Raw genomic sequence first — 22826 nt, 5'->3', positions numbered from 1 at the left:
GTGCTTGCATCACCTGCAAGTCACTTAACTCTATTTAGCTTAATTTCCTCATCCATAAAATGAGCTGGAGAAGGAAATGGCAAATCACTCCAGTATCTTTGCCAAGAAAACTCCACAAGGCATCACAAAGAGTCAGACATGACTGAACAACAGCAGCAACCTTAAGTCTATCACCTCTATGAAGAGGTAAAATCCTAATTTAATAGTGATTGGAGTTCTTAGAGTCATGGTTGGTCATTTTTATTGATCAAAGCTCTTAAATCTTTCTAAGTTATTTCTTTTTAAGGTGTTGCTATTGTATATAAATCATTTCTTCCTGTAGGACAGATGAGAAAATGGGTCCAGACATTAATGATTTGTCAAGGGTCACCCAATTTCTAAGTGTAGAAGGCAAGATTTGAACTCCAGTCTACCTGATTACAAAACCTGGAGACCATATTATTTACCACGCCACCTATCATTAAAGCATCCGATCTTATAGTTACTACATTGGATTTACTATTTTTCCTGGGTCAGATCATAAACATTTCAGCAGTGTAATAAAGCCCAATATTTTTTCACCCCAAGTTTCAATTATGTTAGATTTTTCTTCATATATCTTATATCTTCATATATGATATATCTTTTTCTTTGTAAGGAGTTAGATTTGGTCCTTCATTTCTCCTTTCCTCTAGGATGTTATCTGTAGCCCTTGGCTTGTGTCAACAGTCTAATCTAGAAGTTGAAATCGTTTCCTCCAAATACTTTAAGGAATTATCTTGACTTTTTCTTCCTTTCTCTCCTTTCCTAAACTTCAAGAATTTAGCAACTCTGGGGAGCAGGTGCCTATAGCCTGTGGCTTTCAGTTGCTGTCTTTTGGCTTTGGGGGCAAATATTGATTATAGTGAATGATTCCAAAGCTAGACTAGAGACCTTAATCTTGATCCCAGCTAGGCCACTAACTTTGTGACCTGGGGCAAGGGCTTATTTTTAGTTGAGAAAATGAGAAAGGCAATTTCTCATGGAGATATAAAGGTAGAAAACAGGCAAGGTGGTGGGTACAAAAAGAGAAAACAGAGCTGTCTAAGGATAGATTAATTTCTACTTATTTTGAGTCTAAAGTTATAAAATCAGATATTTATAATGGGAGGGAAGGGGAAATTTAATTGAATTGAATTTAAATGGCTGGTATCATGGGGGATAAGGAGATTAGCAATAATTTCTCAAGACCTCAGTTATCTTATCTGTAAAATAAGATAATGATAACTAAGCTTGCTGAAGGCAGGGAGCTTGAACCATATGGCATTTTGAGGGCTTTGGTTGTGTACTTCCTTTATCAAGGAACCAGAACACATGTTGTCCACTGGAAGGGGACTGAGGGCAGGCCCATCCCCATACATGCTTTGCAGAATGGCTACTGTTACAGACAGAAGAATGACAAGAGCTAGGCAACTGGGGGCAGCTAGATGGCTCAGTGGATTGAGAGCCCGGTCTAGAGATGGGAGGGCCTGGGTTCAAATTTGACCTCCGACAGTTCCTAGCTGTGTGACCCAAGCCTTTACCACTCTTCTGCTTTGGAATAGAATAAATACATAATATTGATTCTGAGATGGGAGGTAAGGGTTAAAATAAAGACAGAGAGAGAACTAGGCAATAGGGGTTAAGTGACTTGCCCAGGGTCACAAATCTAGGAAATGTCTGAGGGCAGATTTGAATCCAGGCCCTCCCAACTCCAGCCTACCACATTATGCTACCTAACTGCTGCAGTTTATGTTTTAAGAGAAGCCATAAAGAATATTATATAATGGGTAGACCTTGGAGCCAGAAAGCCTCAGACTCAAGTCATTCATTTGTCATAGACTGGCTTGGTGACTTGACTTCTCTATGGCAATAGATTCTAGAATAGCTGCTGTTCTGTACTGGGAGAGGGAATTTCCTCACTAGAAGTTCTTCATTCTTATGAAATCAAAAGTCTCAAACCAAAAAAATATAGTAAGATTTTTTCTATATTTCCATGTTTGGAGAAGAGAGAACTATTTAAAACAGCCAAGGGGCTTGGATTAGAACAATGAACTCACAGGTACCCCAGTGGCCTGGAAGAATGAATCCCCATTTGATGTCCCATGGAAGCCCTGGGACAACCTTAGAAACTAAAAAAGAGAATGACCGAGCTGGAAGAAATTATTAGGATTATCTAAGGATTTTTGCATCTGTATTTTGTAGAAATTATAGAGTAGACACTGAGTGAGACCCAGAGAGGCTTGGCTACTCACCCAAAGTCATGTGGCTGATTAGTGGCAAGATGGCATCTGATTACCAACCCATTCATCTGGATCCCAGGAGAATATACTAGTTAGACATATCCCAGGCACACACTCTAAAGTGTGTGTTCCAAGCCTCATTGGTCATTGTGAATGCATATTCCTACATCTCCTGCTGCTGTGTACAAATCTTCATATCTCACTCTAATATGGAAATAAATGATAGCCTCTTAACAGGATACAACACTGAAAAGCAAAAATATGGAGCAATTTCTTCAAAACCTCACAGCTAATTACCCTGTAAGACTGCTTGCCTAGCCCATCCTCTGACCCCAGTAGAGAAAGCAGAGAGCAAACAGACCACCACTGGTATTCTTGGCTACTATTTTCCCAGCATCAATCATGACTCTCTTTGGTTATGCCAAGGCCAAAGTTCTTGCTGGGGTAAGCGATCCCCAAAGGTCCCCAAATATTGTTAGTCAGACTGGTAGAACACCAATGGGATTAAAGAGCTGGCATTAACCTTTCTCACATCTGCATAATAGTCTTGATTTGTTCCTAGCATAATTCCTTAAGTAAATGTGAACAAAGTGAATTTGGGAGGGGGCGTGGGGAGAAAAAGGCAGTTTTGGTTGCTTTCAATAGGGCCCACCTTGAGTTTAAGCTATATTAATCAAGAAGTATATTTGATTCATCATAGATGATCAAAAACAGGATTTCAGAGGCATAAAGAACCATTCCTTGTACCAGAGGAAAAACAATCTTACACAATGCTTAAAATTCTTCCACTAGTGATTCATACCTTTATATCAAGCACTTCTTTCCGTTTTGTTTTGTTTTTTTAATTTAAAAATATTTTTTTACAATTACATGTAAAAACATTTTTAACATTAAAAAAAATTTAGGTTCCAAATTCACTCCCTTTATCCACTTTTGTCATTGTGATAATAAGCAATTTGATATAAGCAATATGCAAGACATATTTCTATATTAGGAATGTTGTGAAAGAAAATATAGATACAAAATCAACAACCAAGCAAAAAAATGAAGAAAATCATAAAAAAGTTTCCTTTGATATGCATTCAGATATTCAGACTCCATCAGCTCTTTCTCTGGAAGAGGATAGCATTTTTCTTTATTTTTTCCCCTTTTAAAAAAATCAATCACATACAGAAACAATTTTTTACCAACTGTTTGCTGACATTTTGCAATCCAAATTCTCTCCTTCACTTCCTGTGCACTCCCTTCCTCAGACAGTAAATAATATGACTATTCCAGTACCATCATGCAATACATGTTGCCATATTCCTCATGTTTTGAAGGAAGACATATCACAGATATAAGAAAAAACTCATAAAATAAATAAAGTAAAAACTGGTATGTTTTGATCTGTATTAAGACTAACAGTTCCTTGTATGACTGTGGGTAGGATTTCCCATCATGAGTCCCTTGAGGTTATCTTGTATCCTTGCATTGCTGATAATAGTTTTCACATGTGATGATCACAGTTGATAATCAGAAAATATTTCTGTTACTGAATACAATATTCTCCTGGTTCTGCTCACTTTACTTTGTATTAGTTCATATATTACCATCCTATTTTTCTGCCTGTTTATCCTTCTTTCTCTTCTTTCACCCTGTCTTTCCTGAAAAGTATTTTATTTCTGACCACCAACTCCCCCAACCCACCCTTTCTTCTATCACTTGCCCTCTTCCTTCCTGGTCTACTTTCCTATAGGGTAAGATATATTTCTATACCCATCTGAGTATGTATATTATTCCCTCTTTGAGGAAATTCTGATGAGGTTAAGGCTCAAGAGCTGTCAACTCTCCCACCCTACCCCACCCCATGCTTCTTTTATGTGAGATATTTTATCTTATCCTCCTCCTCTGAGTGCATCCCTGTTTCTCACACCTTAATTTTATTATTTTAGATATCATCCCATCAGAGTCACCAAATACTCATGCCCTCCATCTTTGTGTACTCTTTCTAACTGCCCTAATACTGATAAAGTTCTTGGGCATTATAGGTATCTTCTCATATAGGAACGTAAACAGTTTAACCTTATTGAACTCATTATTTCTCTTTCCTATTTCTCTTTTATGTTTCTCTTGAGTTTTGTATTTGAAAGTCAAATATTCTCTTTGGCTCTGGCCTTTTTATCAGGAATGTTCAAACGTCCTCTCTTTCATTTATACATCCATTTTTTCCCCTGAAAGATTATATTCTATTTCTCTGGGTAGATGATTCTTGGTTGTAATCCAAGCTTCTTTGCCCTCAGGTATATCATATTCCAAGTTCTTTTATACTTTAATTTAGAATCTGTCAAATCCTATGTGATCCTGAATGTGGCTCTATTGTTTATTTATGACTACTTGCAATATTTTCTCCTTGACCTGGGAGTTCTATAACTTGGAGTTTTCATTTGGGAATCACTTTCAGAAGGTGATCAGAAGATTCTTTTAATTTCTATTTTACCTTTTGGTTCTAGGATATCAGGTAAGTTTTCCTTGATAATTTCTTGAAATATTATGTCTATACTTTTTTAAAAAAATAAAGACTTTCAGGTGGTCCAATAATTCTTTTCTTCTTCTTTTTTTTTCTCTAAAAGAACATAGCTAGGAAGGAGGACAGATTTAAACCCAGGCTCTCTTTATTCCAGGTCTGGTTCTCTATCCACTGTGCGGCCTAGTTATCCCTTGTCAAATCCTTCTCATATAATCTCTCCTCAAACAATTTTCTAGGTTAGTTGTTTTACAACAAGCTATTTCACATTTTCATCTTTTTTTGAGTTCTTTTGATTTGATTTTCCCCTTCTTTAGTCTTATGGAGTTATTAGCTTCCACTTGCCCAATTCTAATTTTAAGTAATTATTTTCTTTGGTGGCTGCACCTCCTTTTATCTTTTAGTAAATTCTACTTTTTTTTTTAAACCCTTACCTTCTGTCTGAGAATCAATATTGTGTATTGCTCCTGAGGCAGAAGAGTGGTAAGAACTAGGCAATGGGGGTTACATGACTTGCCCAGAGTCACCCAGCTAAGAAGTGTCTGAGGCCAGATTGAATCTAGGACCTCTCATCTCTAGGCCTGGCTCTCAATCCACTGAACTACCCAGCTGCCCCTCAATTCTACTTTTTTTTCCCCCAATTTAAACAACATTTTTTTATTTGGTCAATTTCAAACATTATTCATTGAGTACAAAAATAATTTTCTTTTCCTCCCACCACCCCTTCCATAGCTGACGATAGCCGATGCATAATTCCACTGGGTATCACATGTGTCCTTATTCCAAACCCATTTCCATGTTGTTGGTATTTGCAAGAGGATGTTCATTTAGTCTCCATCCCCAATCATATCTCCTCGGCCCCTGTAGTCAAGCAGTTTTTAAGGAGTTCTTTTCTTTTTCTTTTTGTACATTTTTTTCCCCATTTGACCAAGTCTCCATTTTAAAGAGTCCTCTCTTCAGTGGATTTTTGCACTGCTTTGACCTTTTGATCTATTCTGTTTTAAAGGTATTATTTTCTTCAGGTTTTTTTTTTTGTACCTACTTTATCAAACTGTTGACTCTTTTTTCATGATTTTCTTATGTCACTCTCATTTCTTTTCTAAAATTTTCCTTCTTCATTTGATTTGTAATTTTTTTTAGCTTTTCCAGGAATTCTTTTTGGACCTGAGACCAATTCATATTTTTCTTTGAGGTTTTAGATGTAGTTATTTTGATGTTGTGTTCTTCTCAGTTTGTGTTTTGATTTCCCCTGTCATCATAGTGATTTTATATAATAAGATTCTTTTTTTGTTGTTATTTGGTTTTTGGGTGTGTGTGTGGCCCATTTCTTGACTTTTAGCTTTATGTTAAATTTGGGCCCTGCTCTTGAGGTAGAGAGGGTACTGTCCTAAGAGTCATGTTTTTTTTTTTTCTTCATATTATATTCTTCATATAACTCTAAAGTTAATTCTGGGAGTCTGTAAGTGTTCAGTTCTTTCCAAGGTAGTATGATCTAGGTAGAACTATGTTTACTACTCTCTTGGCCTCTGCTCTGGTCTGTGAGTGACCACAAGTATTCTTTTCCATCATGGAATTGCTATCAGGATATCCACAAGTTCTAGTTTATTAGTGTTTCTCCTTGCCATAGAATCATGACATAGTACCGAGTACAGGCAACACAACAAATTTCTGCTCCCACTGCCAACAAAGCATTCTTTATAATCTCCTTCTGATCAGCTATACAACCCTGTTTACTGTTACTGGGCTGAGAGCTCTAGAGGCCACTGCTACTGATTCAGTTACTCCCCAAGGCCTTTTGCCCATTTGCCAGAGCATTGCCTGTACTGGATTGCTTTCCACTCTCAACCTGGTAAGACAGGCCTTTCTCGCTGAACTTCTAAATTGTCTTGGGTGGGAAAACTGTTTTACCCTGTCCTCTTGTTGGTTATGCTGCTCCAGAGGTATGATTTTAAAGTTATTTGGAAGGGAATTTGGAAAAGCTCAGGCAAGTCTCTGCCTTTACCACTTGATTCCATCCTACCCCAAGCACTTTTTTTCTCTCTCTGAATTATTTTTAAATTCAAAAAATCCTCTGGGAAAGGAAGTTCATGAAGTAAACAAATGTTTATTGAAGTCTAATGGGTGCAAAAGATTATGTAATCTTCTGATTCAGGGAGATACTAGGACCATATTTATAGCTGGAAGCTCCTCTATTTTACAGGAAAAAAAAAAACAATCCCAGAAAAGTTAAGTAATTTACCCAAAGTCATAGAAGGTTGTGAGTGACAGAGGTATAATTTGAATGAAGTGTTCTGTCTTCAAAACTAGTTCACATTCCACTCTACTAATACTTTTTTTGATACATAGGGCAGAGTTTTGACTCTCATATAGTTTATAATTAGGTAGAGGAGCTAAGATATATATGCATGTACTTGTAATAGTACACAGGAGCGGTACAAATCACTTGATATAAGAACTCCAAGAAAGGAGACATCTTTTACTATAAGGGAGTAGGAGAGATGAATAGATTAGACAAGGCTTCAAAGAAAGGATATTTTTTGTCCTTGGTCTTGAAGGATGAGCAGAATACCCAAAGAGATAAAGAAAAAGAACACAAAGAACACAAAGGAAAGTAAAAACAAACAAACAAACAAAACAGAAGTGGTATAATTTGATTGGATAATAGAACAGGAAAGGGAGTAGAACAAGGTTTGGGCCCAATTGTAGGAAGCCTTGAATGACAATTGTATTGGAGGCTCAATTACTAGGGTATTTAAGGTAAAGAGAAAATCTGGAACAATGACTCTAAGAAATAAGGTCAAGGAGAGATTGAATTCCCAATTCTCCTCCCCCCACCCACTTCCTACTCCCTTCTGTTGATCCTAATGGCTACTCAGAGATGGTAAGTTATAGCAGCTTTCAACAGACTAGTTTCACTTCAAAAATACTGGAAAAGGATTTATTTTAAAGGAAGAAAGGGTAGGGAGTAGGGAATAAGGGTAGAGGGAATTTTGGGTTTCCCCTAATCTATTATAAATTCAACATCAAGAAAGTAGAGTTGAATTGTCTTAAGGAAATATTATTAATAATTTTAAAAGATCTTCAGAGCTCTGCCATAAGTCGTTCAATGAAAAGTCAATAACCAGAAAGGCAGAGAAAATCTCTCTGTTAGCTCCTTCTCTAAAGGCCAAGGAAGAAGAAGTAAGTAAAAACAGTTTGTGCCAGCTTATTCAAATTGCCTTTCTCCTGGCCACATTCTCCTTTGGAATCTTCCTGGTTTACAGATTTTTTTGCTTGCAAGTCTTCTGTAGTTGTAATAAATTCTTCACACTAGCTAAGGACTTGAACCTGGCCTACTCATAGAATTTCAGAATCAGAAGAAACTGTAAGGTCTGGAAAAAAAATCTCATATTCATCATCTCTAGTATATGCAAGTCTTCACTTGAAGAGGGACCCTTCTGAAGCAACTTATTCCACTTATGGACAGCTCTAGTTTATTGGCAGTTTTTTCCTTATGTAGATCCCAAATCTGCCATTTTGCAACTTGTACTTATGCCTGGGACTGGAATCAGAAAGACTCATTTTCTTGATATCCAATCTGGCATCAGATACTTACTAGCTGTGTGACCCCGAGCGAGTCACTTAACTCTATTTCCTTCAGTTTTCTCATGTGTAAAATAAGTTGTAGAAGGAAATGTCAAACCACTCTAGTATTGTTGCCAAAACAATCCCAAATGGGGTCACAAGGAGCCCAATATGACTAAAATGACAAATAACAACTCCTGGTTCAAAGATTTGGACTCTGGGGTCGATCCACATACTTTTTATCCTGCTTCAAATGACAATCCTTTAGATAATTGGAGGAACTTATAGAATGTTTTAGGAAGATTCATCTGACATCAGAATGAAAAATAGACTGGAGCAAAGAGAGACTATGGGGCAGAAAGGTCATTTACTAAGCCATAGTCTAGGCAGAGCTGATGAGGATCCAGTAATTATAACGATACCAGACCGTTACATAGCATTCGAAGTATACACCATGTAGCAAAAGTCTTAGTGCAATGTTAATCTTTAATTCTTTATCATCTATAATAATGTAATAGCTACATTATGTAATATGTGGGCCAAATGGGAACACATAGGAGAAATGGAGGGAGAGGGAAAGAGTTGAGAGGATGGAGAGGGGGAAGAGATTGACCTTCCACTCTCTTCCCTTTGGGGGAAGGTAACCCAGTCTTATCTCCCTGAGGGCAGGAGTATGTCTCCTCAGAGAATGATTCTGGGAGATAGAGGACAAGAACTAGAGGGTAAAGCTTTGGTAAAATGACACACTGCCTCCCTTCTGGTCCCAGCTATTGTTGAGAGGCAGGATGAACTCTTCTGCCTCTGGATCCCTCAAGTATACTAACTGCCACTCCCCCTTTTCCCCTCTCCCCCTCTCCCTCTCCCCAAGACCTTGGATTACTCCACAGTCCAGGAGAGATGGTTGCACCTTGGATCTGGTTGTTTGAAGCCCTAGGATCCTGAGCTAACCCACCTCTTTGGGGAGAGGTTTGGTTCTCCCCAAATATTCAGCTCCCTTTCCTAGTATCAGAAACTAGCCAGACCTAATTCTAAAGTAGTAGACAATTCATTTAGGTTCACACAGGAAAGGAGAGGTAAGGGTGTCAGGTAAGGGAAATGAGTGAGCAGGAAACCCTATTGACTTGTCCCCTCTGGCAGACTGACCCCCCCCCAAAGGTCTTGGGGTTCAGGCTCTCGGCCTTGACCCCTCTTCCAGTTAGCTACTGGCTTGGTCCCTATAGTACTGGAGTCCAGGAACAAGTTAGGGGGAGAGATGGAAAATGAGATCCTTGAGAAAGGGGATCTCAGTGGAAGGCTTTTTCCAAGTTTCTGTCCACAATATTCACTGATGACAGAGCTATTGTTGAGAGATGATTGAGAGATATCCAGGGCTTCACAGGGAAATAATTGATCTCCAGAGAAACCCAAGCTTCTTCCTAGCCTGAAAAAGCAGCTTCTTCTCCCTGGCTCCTAGCTGGAAGAAGTGAAGGATTGATTACCAGCTGGAGTTCTCCAAGCTTCTGATTCTCTGACTGGAATCTTGAGGTTTTTCTTCTTGCATCTCCCCCACACTCTCTCTGCAGCTGATCTCTGCCAGAGATTTCTCCTTGCACAAATTGGATAAATTCCTCTCTTACAATTATCGTATTTGACCCAATTGTCTTTCTTTGTATCCCTAGTGGCTGGCCCAGAGTAAGCACTTGGTCAGTGCTTGTTGATGGACACAGCTAATTAGGGTGAGAGTCTTTGAATCAAGGTATCTCCAACTTTTAAGTCTGGCAGCTTCTTTATCTACCATACTGTATAACCCCACTAAGTAGGGACCTCAAATATGGGACTCTGAAGAGGATATTCCATTGGGAACAAAGGATCTTGGGTGCTTACTCCCTAGATGACCTGGCTTGAGCCACTCTGAGTCACAGTTTCCCTAACTAGGAGATTAGGAGATTGGTTTAGATTCTTTCTAACATTACTTCTAGCTCTAAATCCATAATCACAAAATCCCAGGCACCATATTGTGAAGAAATTCGGGAGGTTTCTTTCCTCAAAGACAGGAGAGATAGATTAGCTTTTCTTGTGCTTTTTAGTTGTTAGTAGAGTCTCCCTTTAATTAGAAGGATAGTATCTGGACCTGGAATCTCATTGTCATAGGAAACTTCCAGGTATGGAAATTCCATCCACCAAAACTGATCATTTCTTTCTGTGCAAATTGTCTCTCCAGAGAGTTGCCTAGGAGACATTAAGAGAGATGCTTAGGTGCGGGTTGTTTGGTGGTGCCACCATAGGCTGCAGGGGCTGGTGTCAGGAAGATTCATCTTCATGAGTTCAAATCTATGACTTCAAATCCAATAGACTCTTACTAGCTGTGTAATCCTAGAAAAGCCACTTAACCCTGTTTGCCTCACTTTCCTCAGTTGTAAAATGAGCAGGAAAAGGAAATAGCAAACCACTCTAGGAATTTTGCCAAGAAAACTCCAAATGGAGGCATGAAGAGTCAAACATGACTGAAATGACTGAACAGCCATAACAACCAGAGTTCCACAAACAATATGTGTCATCAGTGCAACATGAACCCAGATCTTCTTTTTGCTCTGAGACCAGCTTTCTATCCAAAGCTGCTTAAAACTTTCCTGTATTTGTTGCTTATCATGCATGCTCTCCAAACTTTTAAGAAAATGCAGATTTGGGAGGTTGCTTTGTTATCCCCTACACCTAGTACTGTAACACAGCAAGAACTTAATAAATGCTTACTGGATAGGACTGGCTCATAGGAACCCTGGGCGTTGGGTGGAGAGAAGAGAAGGGTTGGGAGAGAACAAGATATCATGTTTTTGCCTAGGGCTGACCCTGCCAGTTATTCACTTCCTTCCTTCCTCCACTTCTGCTTTGAGCTTAAGTGAATTGTAGAGATAGAGCTGAAGTGCTCTTGATTAAGATCAAATTTTCCTCCTGACCTAGAAGAGAACTTTCTTCTCTCTGCCTTAGTTTCTTGTTTCTTTAAGCATACATTTACTTTGTAACAGCCAGTATATACCCAAGGATGTGCTGGAGCCAGCTCTGGGAGTAAGCATGTTAGTGTAAATGTTTACACCTCAGAAATCTTGTTGATTGTCTAGACTTAAGAAAGTGATAAGCAAAATGTTAATAATTCAGATTAAACTTTAAAAGCATGTCCTCTGCTCTCTCTCTCTCTCTCTCTCTCTCTCTCTCTCTCTCTCTCTCTCTCTCTCTCTCTCTCTCTCTCTCTCTCTCTCTCTCTCTCCCCCCACCCCCCTCTCTCTCTTTCTCTCAATGGCTGATTGTTATACATTTACCAGCAAAACCTGGTCATATTCATCCACCAGAAACTGAAATGTAACCTGAAAGAAGTCTAAACAGTGTAGAGTGGTGCAAAGAGCAATTGAATTCAGGACAGGAGACCTGGCTTGGAGAAGGTACACTCTTGTGTAGTGGATAATTGGATAAAATCATTTTATTTTTGAGATCATCATTTTCCTCTTTTAAAAACAAGACAATGGATAGAGTCCTTGACCTGGAGTCAGAAAAACTCATTTTTCTGAGATGATCTGGCCTCAGACATTTACTAGCTGTATGACTCTGGGCAAGTCACTTAACCCTGTTTGCTTCAATCTCCTCATTCGTAAAATGAGCTCAAGAAGGAAATGACAAAGCAGTCCAGTATCTTTGCCAAGAAAACTCCATATGGAGTCATAATGAAACAAATATGACCAACTAACTAAAGGACTTCAACAAGCAATGGTTCAATCTTGAAGTGACAAAGAGGAGTTAGAAGGTTAGAAGAATGAAGAAAAGGGGCCAAATTGAAGAGATTCTGTGAAGGTAGAAATAACAGGACTTGCCAACAGGTTGGCTATGTGTGTTATATATGTGTTGGAAAAACCAGAAATTAGGAAGTGAAAGTAATTAGAGACCAACACCCTATTCACCAAAGGATGAATACAGGAAGAAGTCAAGAATGACACCTAAGTTGTGAGGCCAGATGACTGATTAGCAGAAACTTCCTCAAGAAAAATAAGAATGTTTGGAAGACCAGAGTTTTAGGGTAAAAGAGGGTTTATGGGGAAAGCATTCTTTTAAGTTATTGTTCAATCATTTTCAGTCATGTCTGACCCTTCTTGACTCCTTCTTGGCAAAGATACTGGAGGGATTTGCCATTTCCTTCTCCAATTCATTTTACAGATGAGGAAACTGAGGCAAACTGGATTAAGTGACTTGCCCAGGGTCCCACAGCTATTAAGTGTCTGAGGCCAGATTTGAACTCAGAAAATGAGTATTCCTGACTGGGTCTTGTATGACTGTGACTCCTATCTGCCTCTGTTTTAAATAGTTTTTTACACTCAGTTCAACAAGCATTTATTAGTCTCCACTATATGCCTAGTACTGTGCTAGGTGCAGGAGATACAAAGAAAAAAATGGCATCATTCCTGCCCTCAAGGAGCTTACATTCTATTCTATAATAAGTTATGCAAAAATGTTTTCATCCTCACAAAAGCCTTGAAGAAAAGAAAAGAATTTAAATAGCTATGAGGTAGTTTAGTATTCTGGAAGAGGTGCCACATTTGGAGTGAGTGGACCTGGATTCAAATCCCTGCCACTTAGGATCTGAGTAACCTTGAGCAAATTAATTAGCTTCCAGTAACCTCTATTTTCTTATCTGAAAAATCAGGGGATCAGGCTAGATGACTCCTAAGGTCCTTAAAGATTATGGTTAATGACAATGAAATAATAATTTAGTTTTGACTGTTCTTTCTCTGAATGCCCCACAGCCAGATCTAAGAGGCTAAGCCCCACGTAGTGAGATAGTATCTGCTTCCAGAGGTTTTCTTCTGTGTAAGGACAGTCCATCTACACCTGGAACACAGCCAAGACTATCAGTAGGGAACATCAATATAAACCAATTAAAATTCTAATTGGTTTAGTTAATGTCTGAGCAAAGATTCATAGCCTGTCCAATTGTTAACCCCTTAGGGTCCTCATCTCTAAAATAAGGATTGTGGACTAGATGACCTCTAAGATCCTTTGCCAGTTCTAAATGTATGACCCGAGGACTACATTGATCTCTACATTTAATAGATGAGGAAACTGAGGTCCAGAGCAGTGGGTTAACTTACTCCAGGTAACACAGCAATTTAGGGTGGGGCCTGACATAGACTCTGGATCTCATGACCCCAGATCAGAGTTCTTTCCTTAGTATTGGGAAATACTCAGTATGGGAAATGTAGTCAACAAAGCACTATTCAAGGAGCATGTCAGATTTAATCAGAAAAAAAAAAAAAACCCACCTCCCAAGACTAGTCCAACCTCCCATTTCACAAGTGAGTAAGCAAAGGCTACGAGAAAAAGCCAGGCTTGACTGAATGCCTTGTGGGTGATGGCAGAGAAAATTCAAAGTCAGTCTCCTGACTTCAAATCTAGTTATATTTTCACTATGTCTTTCTTTCTTTCTTTCTTTCTTTCTTTCTTTCTTTCTTTCTTTCTTTCTTTCTTTCTTTCTTTCTTTCTTTCTTTCTTTCTTTCTTTCTTTCTTTCTTTCTTTCTTTCTTTCTTTCTTTCTTTCTTTCTTTCTTTCTTTCTTTCTTTCTTTCTTTCTTTCTTTCTTTCTTTCTTTCTTTCTTTCTTTCTTTCTTTCTTTCTTTCTTTCTTCCTTCCTTCCTTCCTTCCTTCCTTCCTTCCTTCCTTCCTTCCTTCCTTCCTTCCTTCCTTCCTTTCTTACTTATTTATTTAAAAAATTTTATTTGTAAATATTTTCCATGTTTACATGATTCATTTCCTTTCCCTTCCCAGAGCTGACCAAGCAATTCCATTGGGTTATACATGTGTTATTACTTGATACATATTTCCATATTATTCATTTTTGCTATAGAGCGATCTTTAAAGCCAAAACCCCAAATCACACACCCATATATACATGTGATGAGTGATGTCATATGTTTTGCTCTTGCATTTCTACTCCCATAGTTCTTTCTCTCTATGTGAATAACATTCTTTCCCGTAAGTCCTTCAGGAGTGTCCTGACTTGTTGCATTGCTTCTAGTAGCAAAGCCCATTATGTTGGATTGTTCCACAATGTTTTACTTTTCTGTGTACAATGTTCTTCTGGTTCTGCTCATTTCACTCTGCATCAGTTCATTGAGGTTCTCCCAGTTCATGTAGAATTCCTCCAGTTCATCATTCTTTTTAGCACAATAGTATTCCATCCCCAACATATACCACAATTTGTTCAGCCATTCCCCAATTGAAGGGCATCCCCCCATTTTCCAATTTTTTGCCACCACAAAGAGCGCAGCTATGAATATTCTTGTAAAAGTATTTTTCCTTATTATCTCTTTGGGGTACATTATATTATTTCTTAATGAAGATACTCATCTTAATAAATGACTCCTTTAACTATAATCCTCTTGAATTTTGTTTTTTCTTTTACTTAAAAAGATAAGATTGTTAGACATATATGTATATGTATATTATGTCTGTATGCACATGTGCATATGTGTGGGCCTGGTGTGCTCAGTCTTTATCTCCCAGTGCCCATTTCACTTTGTTGGTTCCTAGGTGCTTATTATTTACTTATTTGGGGCTTAGGGTCTTTGGCTTCCAACTTCTTTCACTTCTTAATTTCTACACTCATCAAGAAGGTTCAAGGAATTAAAAAGTGGGATAGTTGATCTTTATCTGGGGGTTGAGAGGAGCAAAGACTGTCTGTGGAACTGTTAGTGGATTTCTGTTTCCATCTATACAATAGAAAACTAGCTATCCTCTGGCTTCATGGTGAAGCAGGAGACTCATTCAAGAAGGGAAAATAAGCTCTATTCCTGGGCTATTGTCACACTACACTTCCTGAAAAATGGCAGCTAAGTGATATCCTTGATAGAGCCCTAGGTCTGGTGTCAGAAAGACCTGAGTTCAGATCTAGTTTCAGACACAAGTTGTGTGACTTTGGGCAAGTTACTTAAATGTGTGCCTCAGTTTCCTTGGCTATAAAAATAGGGATAATAAGAACCTCTGCCTTCTGGCATTGTTATGAGGATCAAATGAGAAAATATTTGTAAAAAGAACTCAGCACTGGATCTGCCACATAGTAAGTTCTATATATGGCTATGGCTATGATTGATAGTGACAGTGATTAAATTTATGTGCCATTGATCTCTATTAGGGAGTCTTCAAGGAAGGGCTATTATTGTTGCCCAGAATCATTGATTTAAAGGGAAAGAACCTAACAGCCCATCTAGTCCAATCCCCACTTTGATAGATGAAGAAACTGAGAGCTATAGAAGGGAAGGGAAGAGATTTTTCCAATGTCCCACAGTAGTTGAGCAAGGCAGTGCAGTGGGGAAGCTAGGTGGCATAGCAAATAGAACACTGGGTTTAAAATTAGGAAGACTCCTCTTTCTGAGTTCAAATCTGCCCTCAATTACTGGCATCTACTTACTGGCTATATCACCCTTAGCAAGTCACTTAATCCTGTTTGCCTCAGTTTCCTTATCTGCAAAACAGGCTGGAAGAAGGAAATGACAAACAACTCCAGTGTTTTTGCCAAGAAAACCCCAACCAAGAGAACAAAAAGTTGGACACAACTAAAAATGACCTTCTATTCTAAAGCCAGTACTCTTCCCATTTTGCCCTCTGGCTTAATGGTCCACTTGACAGCCAACCAATAGAAGACTTGAGAAAATTTTATCGGTTCATAAATATCTGAGATAAAAGGAATTTCTTGACTAAAACCCTACTCAGCAAATTCACTGATATCCAGAGCTTAATATCAGTTAGTGATCATCTAGCCTAACCCTCTCATTTTATTTTTAATTTAATTTTTATTGACATCCTTTATTTTTACCTTCATTTCCTAATATATCCCCCTTCCTCTAGCCAGAGAGTCATCCCTTATTATAACAAAGAACAAAAACCAAAACAACAACACAAAGCACTTTGGCAAAATTAATTAAAAGTTCAATAATATATGTAGTACTTTACTTCTGTAGTCCCCTCTATCCCTCTGCAGAGGAGGAAATGAGTTGGGATGTGCTAGAACCAGCTCATGCCTACCTTCAATAGTTGATCGTTTAATTTTCAGTATTAGAATTTATGCTTTATAAATCAGAGGCTTGAAATATTGTCTGGACTTAAGAAAATAATAGAGAAAATATTAATAATGCAGATTAGACATAAAATATATCCTACAGTATATCTTTACCCTCTGGAAAGCTGATTGTTAAAACAGAACACCAGGTACATACTCATGTCTCCTTGGGATCAGGTTTGTTCATTGTAATTACACCCTATTCAAATTCAATTTATTGTTGTTGTTTTCATTTTTGCCATTGTCATCAGGTGCATTGCTCTGTCTATATGTGTATACATTGTTATGTGTGTGGAATGACATATGGATAGAGTTTTCCCTTTTCTTCTTCCTTCTCTAGGCTTTTGTCTGTTGTGTATGTTTGTTTTATTCAGCCCCATCATTTGATAGCTGAGCAAACCCAGGTGCATAGAAACAAAGGCTACAAGCCCGGAAGGAGCAGAGTTGGGATGCAAGTGCAGATTCAGGGCCAGTTTGAGGCAGGTTGCCTCTGGCTGGTAGGAGATCTCTGGGGAAACATTATGGCAACATGAGATCTTTTCCCCTTTAGTCCTTGGTGGAGAACTGGCAACTTATTCCCTAAGAAGAGAAGTTTATTAACTCATCTACTTCATTAAGAAACCAAGTCATTTCCACTTGGGTGATGAAACTCCAGACCACCTGGTAGCTAGAGGGGGAAGCGGTTCTGTACCCAGCCTCAGCCTCTTTCTTTGGTTTCAGAAACCACCAGGATGCGGTCAGGGGTGGGGAGGGAAGGGGTTGGCTAGAATTTCCCCAGAGCCACATCCAGATGTATGCAATAATTGGGTAGGGGGGGGGAAGAGATAGGGGGGCTGTATATTTGTATAAACAGTTTCAACAAATATCCATCTGCACAAATTCCAGTGGACTTTGCTGTTTATTCTCAGGCAATTGGGTTTCTTGGACTGGAGAATGCATATGGGCTTTTAAGTGGAGTGCAAGCCACAATTCTTGTCCTTTTCTTCCAAAACCATTGAGAACGTCTGAATCCCCAAGTCTTAGCCAGCATTTGAGGATTGTTGTAAAAGTCCCTACAGAGTCCTGCTTTGAGTAATTGAAAACAACAACAACAATAATAACAACATTGAGAAAATGGAAGATCAGGGTGGTGAGGCAACACAGCAGATAAAGCATCAGGCCTGGAGTCAAGAGGCCCTGAGTTCAAATGTGACCTCAGACACGTTCTAGTCACTAGCCTTTGTTGCTCCTCTTAAAATCGATACTAAGGTCTTAAAAAAAGGAAAAAAAGGAAATAGTGGAAGGTCTATGACAGCTGGCATCAGAAGACCTGGGTTCAAATCCCACCTGTATAACACACATCAGTAGTACTCACAAGCAAGCAAGGTTTAACCTCCTCTTTTTTCTTTTTTATTTCCATGTTCTTTTCTGTCTCTACCTGCCCTCTCCTCTTTCTTCATCTTTAAACTTTAGGGTTGCCTTTCTTTGTTCATAATTGTATTCCCTGGCCAGCATCTTGGCACATAGTAGGTGATTAACAAATGTTTAAGGAGTCTAGTGGGATGTCAGTGCAAAGAGGGAGAGGAGGGGAATTGAAAAAGTCCAAGGTAGAGTAGGAAATGAAGAGATGGCTGCCCTGGAAGTCCTCTTTATATTTTTTGAAAGATATTTAATTTTGTCAATTACATGTAATAGCAATTTTCACCATACTTTTTCCAAAATTATAAGATCCAAATTGTCTTTCTCCCTCCCTTCTTCTCTCCTTCCTCTACCCAGAGATGGGAAGCAATTTAATCTGCCTTATACATGTATTATCATGCAAAACACACTTCCATTTTGGTCATTGTTCTAAGAGAATATGCCTATAAAATCAAAACTGGGGGTCCTCTTTCAATGGAGATTCTCCAACCTCTATTCCCAGAATGTAGAATGTACTGATGAGGTGTGAGTCTCAAGACTGATTTAGTTATGCAGGGTGCCATTTCTCCTGGCCAAATTGCTCTGGGACCAGGACACTAGGGATGAAAGATCACACTTGGGCTGACTCCATGTCAAACCCCAGACACCTGTCTCCAACTGCAAAGCAGACAGATGAAATGGAAGCAGGAAATTTGGGAGTCACCCACAAAGAGATGTGTGCACATGTGTGTGTTGGGTAATTTATAATAACTGAATAAACAACCTGAGCCTTATGATTTATTAGCAAAACAAGTATAATAAATGTGTCAATGGACTCCTCAGTCAATCAAAAGACCCATTTATTATGATTGAATTGTATATGCATATTACTAGGAATATTTATTTTATATTATGGATATTTATCATATCAGATATTTATTTTATACCATCGACACATTCTAGAGCTATAGATATTGATTACATCATATATTTATTTTATATCATAGACATATTCTATAGATATAGATATTATATCATATACTGATATTATAAATATATTCTATAGATACATAAAGGAACTAGTTTTCATTTTGTCTTTATATCCCCAGCATCTACAACAGTACTTTGTATATAGTAGATGCTTAACTGATTCACTTAGCCAATTGAATTACGAATGAGGAAACTGAGAGCAAAAGAAGTTAAATAACGGGCCCAGCATTACATAGGGCATAAATAACACTGTCAGGATTCAAACCCAAATCCTTGGCTCTTTTCCATCAGACCATGCAACCTTAGTTGAATTGAATGACCATAGGGTGCAGTAGTAGGAGAGAGAGGAGAGGAATTTGTCCTGGATATGTGAATTTCATGCTCTCTCCTGGGAAGTAAATATGAGCAAAATTCATTACCGGCCATCAATCACTAAAGGAAGAACAGACCTATAAATCACAGCATTATTGCTCCTTAAAAAGCACCTGGTGCACCACAACATTTTATGTGTAAATACATGAGGCATGGCTCAATGAAATTACCTTAAGTCAAAGTGACTCATAAGCATTAGATGAGGCCACCAAATCTACTAGCTCCTTGGTCTGAGGTCCCAACTCTAAGAAGAGAGAGACAAAAGGATTGAGCAAAACATGTCCAGCCTGTTACAGAATTAATCTATTCTGAATATTCTTCTCTGGAGGGACCTCTCACCCAAGGTCTTTTACCCCACACATAATAGGTACTTCCTAAGTGCTTTGTGAACTGAATTAGTAGATGGACTTCAAGAGAGACTGTGATAGCAAGGGACTGGAAACAAAAGAGATAGCCATCCATTGGGGAATGGCTAAACAAATTGGGGTTTTCCCTTACATGAATGTAAGGGAATATTATGGCTTATTTGTTATCAATATTTTATTTTTATGTTGGATATGGAGAAGCATCTAAAGAATTACATAAACGAATGCAAAGTGAAGTAGGGGCAAGAGAACAATATATAGAATGACTCTCTTTATAAATATATGTATATATAAAGAGCCAACAGCTCTGAATCATCACTTATATGTAAGCAAAAAGCTTTGAGCTCTGATTCCAAAGTTATTTAATTTTTGTGTTTAAATATTACCCTTTTTGTTAATAATAAAAGTATAAACATTAGAAAATATAAATACTCATTACTTTTAAAATGTCAATGGAAACAATAAAAATGAATGTTGCAAAATTAAAAAGAATAATTTTAGTCCCAAAGAAGCGATATAAGAAGATATTTCTTACCCATCCTTTGCAGTGTGTGTGCCCTACATGTGTACAATACTCTATATGTTGTCATATTTTTCAATGTATTGATACATTTTGCTGTTTTTTTCTTTCTCATTAAAATTTTGTTGTTGTTATAAGATAGCTTTCAGAGGTGAGGAGGAGACAAGGAGAAATATTGGCAATGTAAAAACAAAGTATATCAATACTTTTTTTTAAGTTGCAGTAGCTGAAAAATGTATCCACCTGCAGCCATCTTTATCGATCTATCTCTCCAAACTTAACTAGGTTGGTCCTCAGACAACAGACATATATGTTCCATCACTGAACCTGAGAGCACCTGCCAGAACTTGGATACAATCCCCTGGCATAGGCTTTGAGAACTCTGGATTGTTTTTAAAACCAAGAAGGAGGAGGGGAGGCAGACTTGGATGGAAGATATATAACCAGCATGACCAGATTGTCTTGGCAATTTTAACTCAAACTAGTTGTTTTAAAAGCATGAAAAAAGAGAAGTCTAAAGTGACTATTCTGTGTCCTGCTTGACAATTGATGATAGGATTTGTAGCTGTAAGACTTTTGAGATCATCTAAGTCAGACTCTCTCATTTTCTAGATGAGGAAATGGAGAGCAGGAAAGGTTAAGTGTTCTCCAGGCAGTTTAGCAGCAGAGCCAGGATTTGATTAATTTAGAGACAGAGATATAACATGATCTTCAGGATGACAGAACATTTTTCTACAGCTGAGTCTTCTGTAGCATCCCTCTGCTTAGAACATGTCTGGGTTCAACATCTACTGGACTCATCATTGCCATCCAGATTGCATTCTGGATATCATCACTATGCACTGTTCTTCAAACAGGCTTTTTGGGGTTGTGGTTCCCAAGGAGACCATGTACTCTCTATAATAAGAGTGTTAATAATAGCTAACATTTATATAGCACCTATTATGTGCCAGGCACTATGCTGGGAGTTTTATAATTATAATCTCACTTGATACAATAATCCTGAGAGCTAGGCAATATTATTATCCAATGAAGAAACTGAGGCAGAAAGAGTTTAAGTGACATATCCAGAGTCATACAGCTAGTATGTGTCTCAGGTCAGATTTGAATTATGTAGCTAAATCAAATTTTCTCACATTGGTTCCTATTGAATTATGAATACTACCCCTCGTAAAAATGAAACATTTCAGCTCTTCAGTTTAGCACAAAACCATGGAAAGATGAATTAACTGGCAAAAAGAAATTTTCTATATGGGAATTGGTGTTCCTCCTACCCCCAACAGGATGCTGATAAGCAGAGCATACTCTGTTTCAGATGCTCATTTACATGGTCATTTAAAAATCAAATACCAGATTCTGGGAAAAGATATTTTTCCTGTATGTTTTTCATTGTGAAAAGTTTCTAGCTATTCTATTAAATTAACGTATTATAACTGAAGATACTTCCTGGTTCCTCTAAAGCTACCCCAAGAGAATTTCATGTGATATGCATCCTGTCTTCATTAAATACTCAGGAGAATTGCAGGCAGAAATCTCTGTCTAGCAGACAGAGTTCTACAAATTATGAGTCACTGGTTTCAGAGATGGAAATCAGCACATACAGTTCAGTTTTAATTCATTCTCTATCATCAATCCCCAACCCTTTAGGACTTGGATTTCTTATAATTGTTTATTCAGTTTCACAATACATCCTTCCTGCTCTACTTCTCAGAGTGTCATTAATGTCATCATAGAATTTAAATGACTTAGTTTCAGAGAATTTCATGATGCCCCTTGAAATAGATTCACAAAATCTAAGAGCTAGAAGGGATGTTGGAGGTTATAGGGTCCACCTTAGATCTGAACAGAAAATGATTGGAGACAGCCTGCAGTGTTTCCAAACTATTGCTGCTGCTGCTGTAGTAATAGCAGGAGAGGGAAAGTAGAAAAAAATTAGCAATAAAAAACTGGAAAGATGAGCTCAAAGCTTTTTCAAGACTTGACCAACTTGGGCATAAAAGGCTAAGAGAGCAGCAGCTGGGCAAAAGAAAAGCTAATGACCTAGTCCCTGTGCCTTTTACTGCTCACTCATCTACATGTGAGAATGAAGAGGTTTGGAGTTGGAAAGTTGGGGGACTCTGAACTTGAGACTGGTAGTCATTAGGTGGAGAGCCCCTTACATGAATGACTAGTTGCGGGAAGCCTAGGCATCCAAGGTTAAATCAGGAGGCACAGGGAATAGTACTCATGAGCTAGAGTGACGGGTCTAACTAGAAAGATATAAAGCCCTAGACTAGGAGGTTGCATCCAAAGAAAAGATGAAACTTTGGGAATATTATATACTTAAAGTAAATGCCCTCCAGCCAGAGACTGATGAATTCTTAAATCCCCTCCCCTCCCGATTACAAGTAATTGCATGTTCTTGTTAATTGTCCTCGATGCAGAAACATTCATTAAAAATTTTTTTGAGTTCCAAATCGTCTTCCTCCTGAACCCTCCCAAGATGATAGCAATCAATCTGATATAGGTTACGTATGTGCAAATTTTTGCACATGTATAATCTATAAAACATTTCTATATTGATCATTTTGTGAAAGGAAACTTGAACAAATTTAAGAAAGTGAAAAATAGTATGTTTTGATCTTCATTCAAGCTCCATCAGTTCTTTCTCTAGAAGTAGGTGGCACAATTTTCATCATGAGTCCTTTGGGATTGTCTTGGATCATTATATTTCTGAGAAGAACTAAGTCTTTCACAGATGGTCACTGAAAATATTGCCATTATTGTGTACAATGTTCTAGTTCTGCTCATTTCACTCTGCATCAGTTCATGTAAATCT

The 22826-nt window shown here is 38.1% G+C and overlaps 1 protein-coding gene across 1 annotated transcript in view; it reads left to right on the top strand.

Annotated features, from left to right (window-relative positions):
- TMEM154 (transmembrane protein 154) overlaps positions 1 to 22826 on the top strand; it is a 75874-nt gene that overhangs the window by 11395 nt on the left and 41653 nt on the right. The window lies entirely within an intron of this gene.

This window comes from Monodelphis domestica, chromosome 6 (assembly GCF_027887165.1).
Source record: "Monodelphis domestica isolate mMonDom1 chromosome 6, mMonDom1.pri, whole genome shotgun sequence".
Classification (NCBI taxonomy): Eukaryota; Metazoa; Chordata; class Mammalia; order Didelphimorphia; family Didelphidae; genus Monodelphis; species Monodelphis domestica.
The sequence above is the reverse complement of the archived record's forward strand: the minus strand, read 5'-3'. Positions and strand labels throughout refer to the sequence as shown.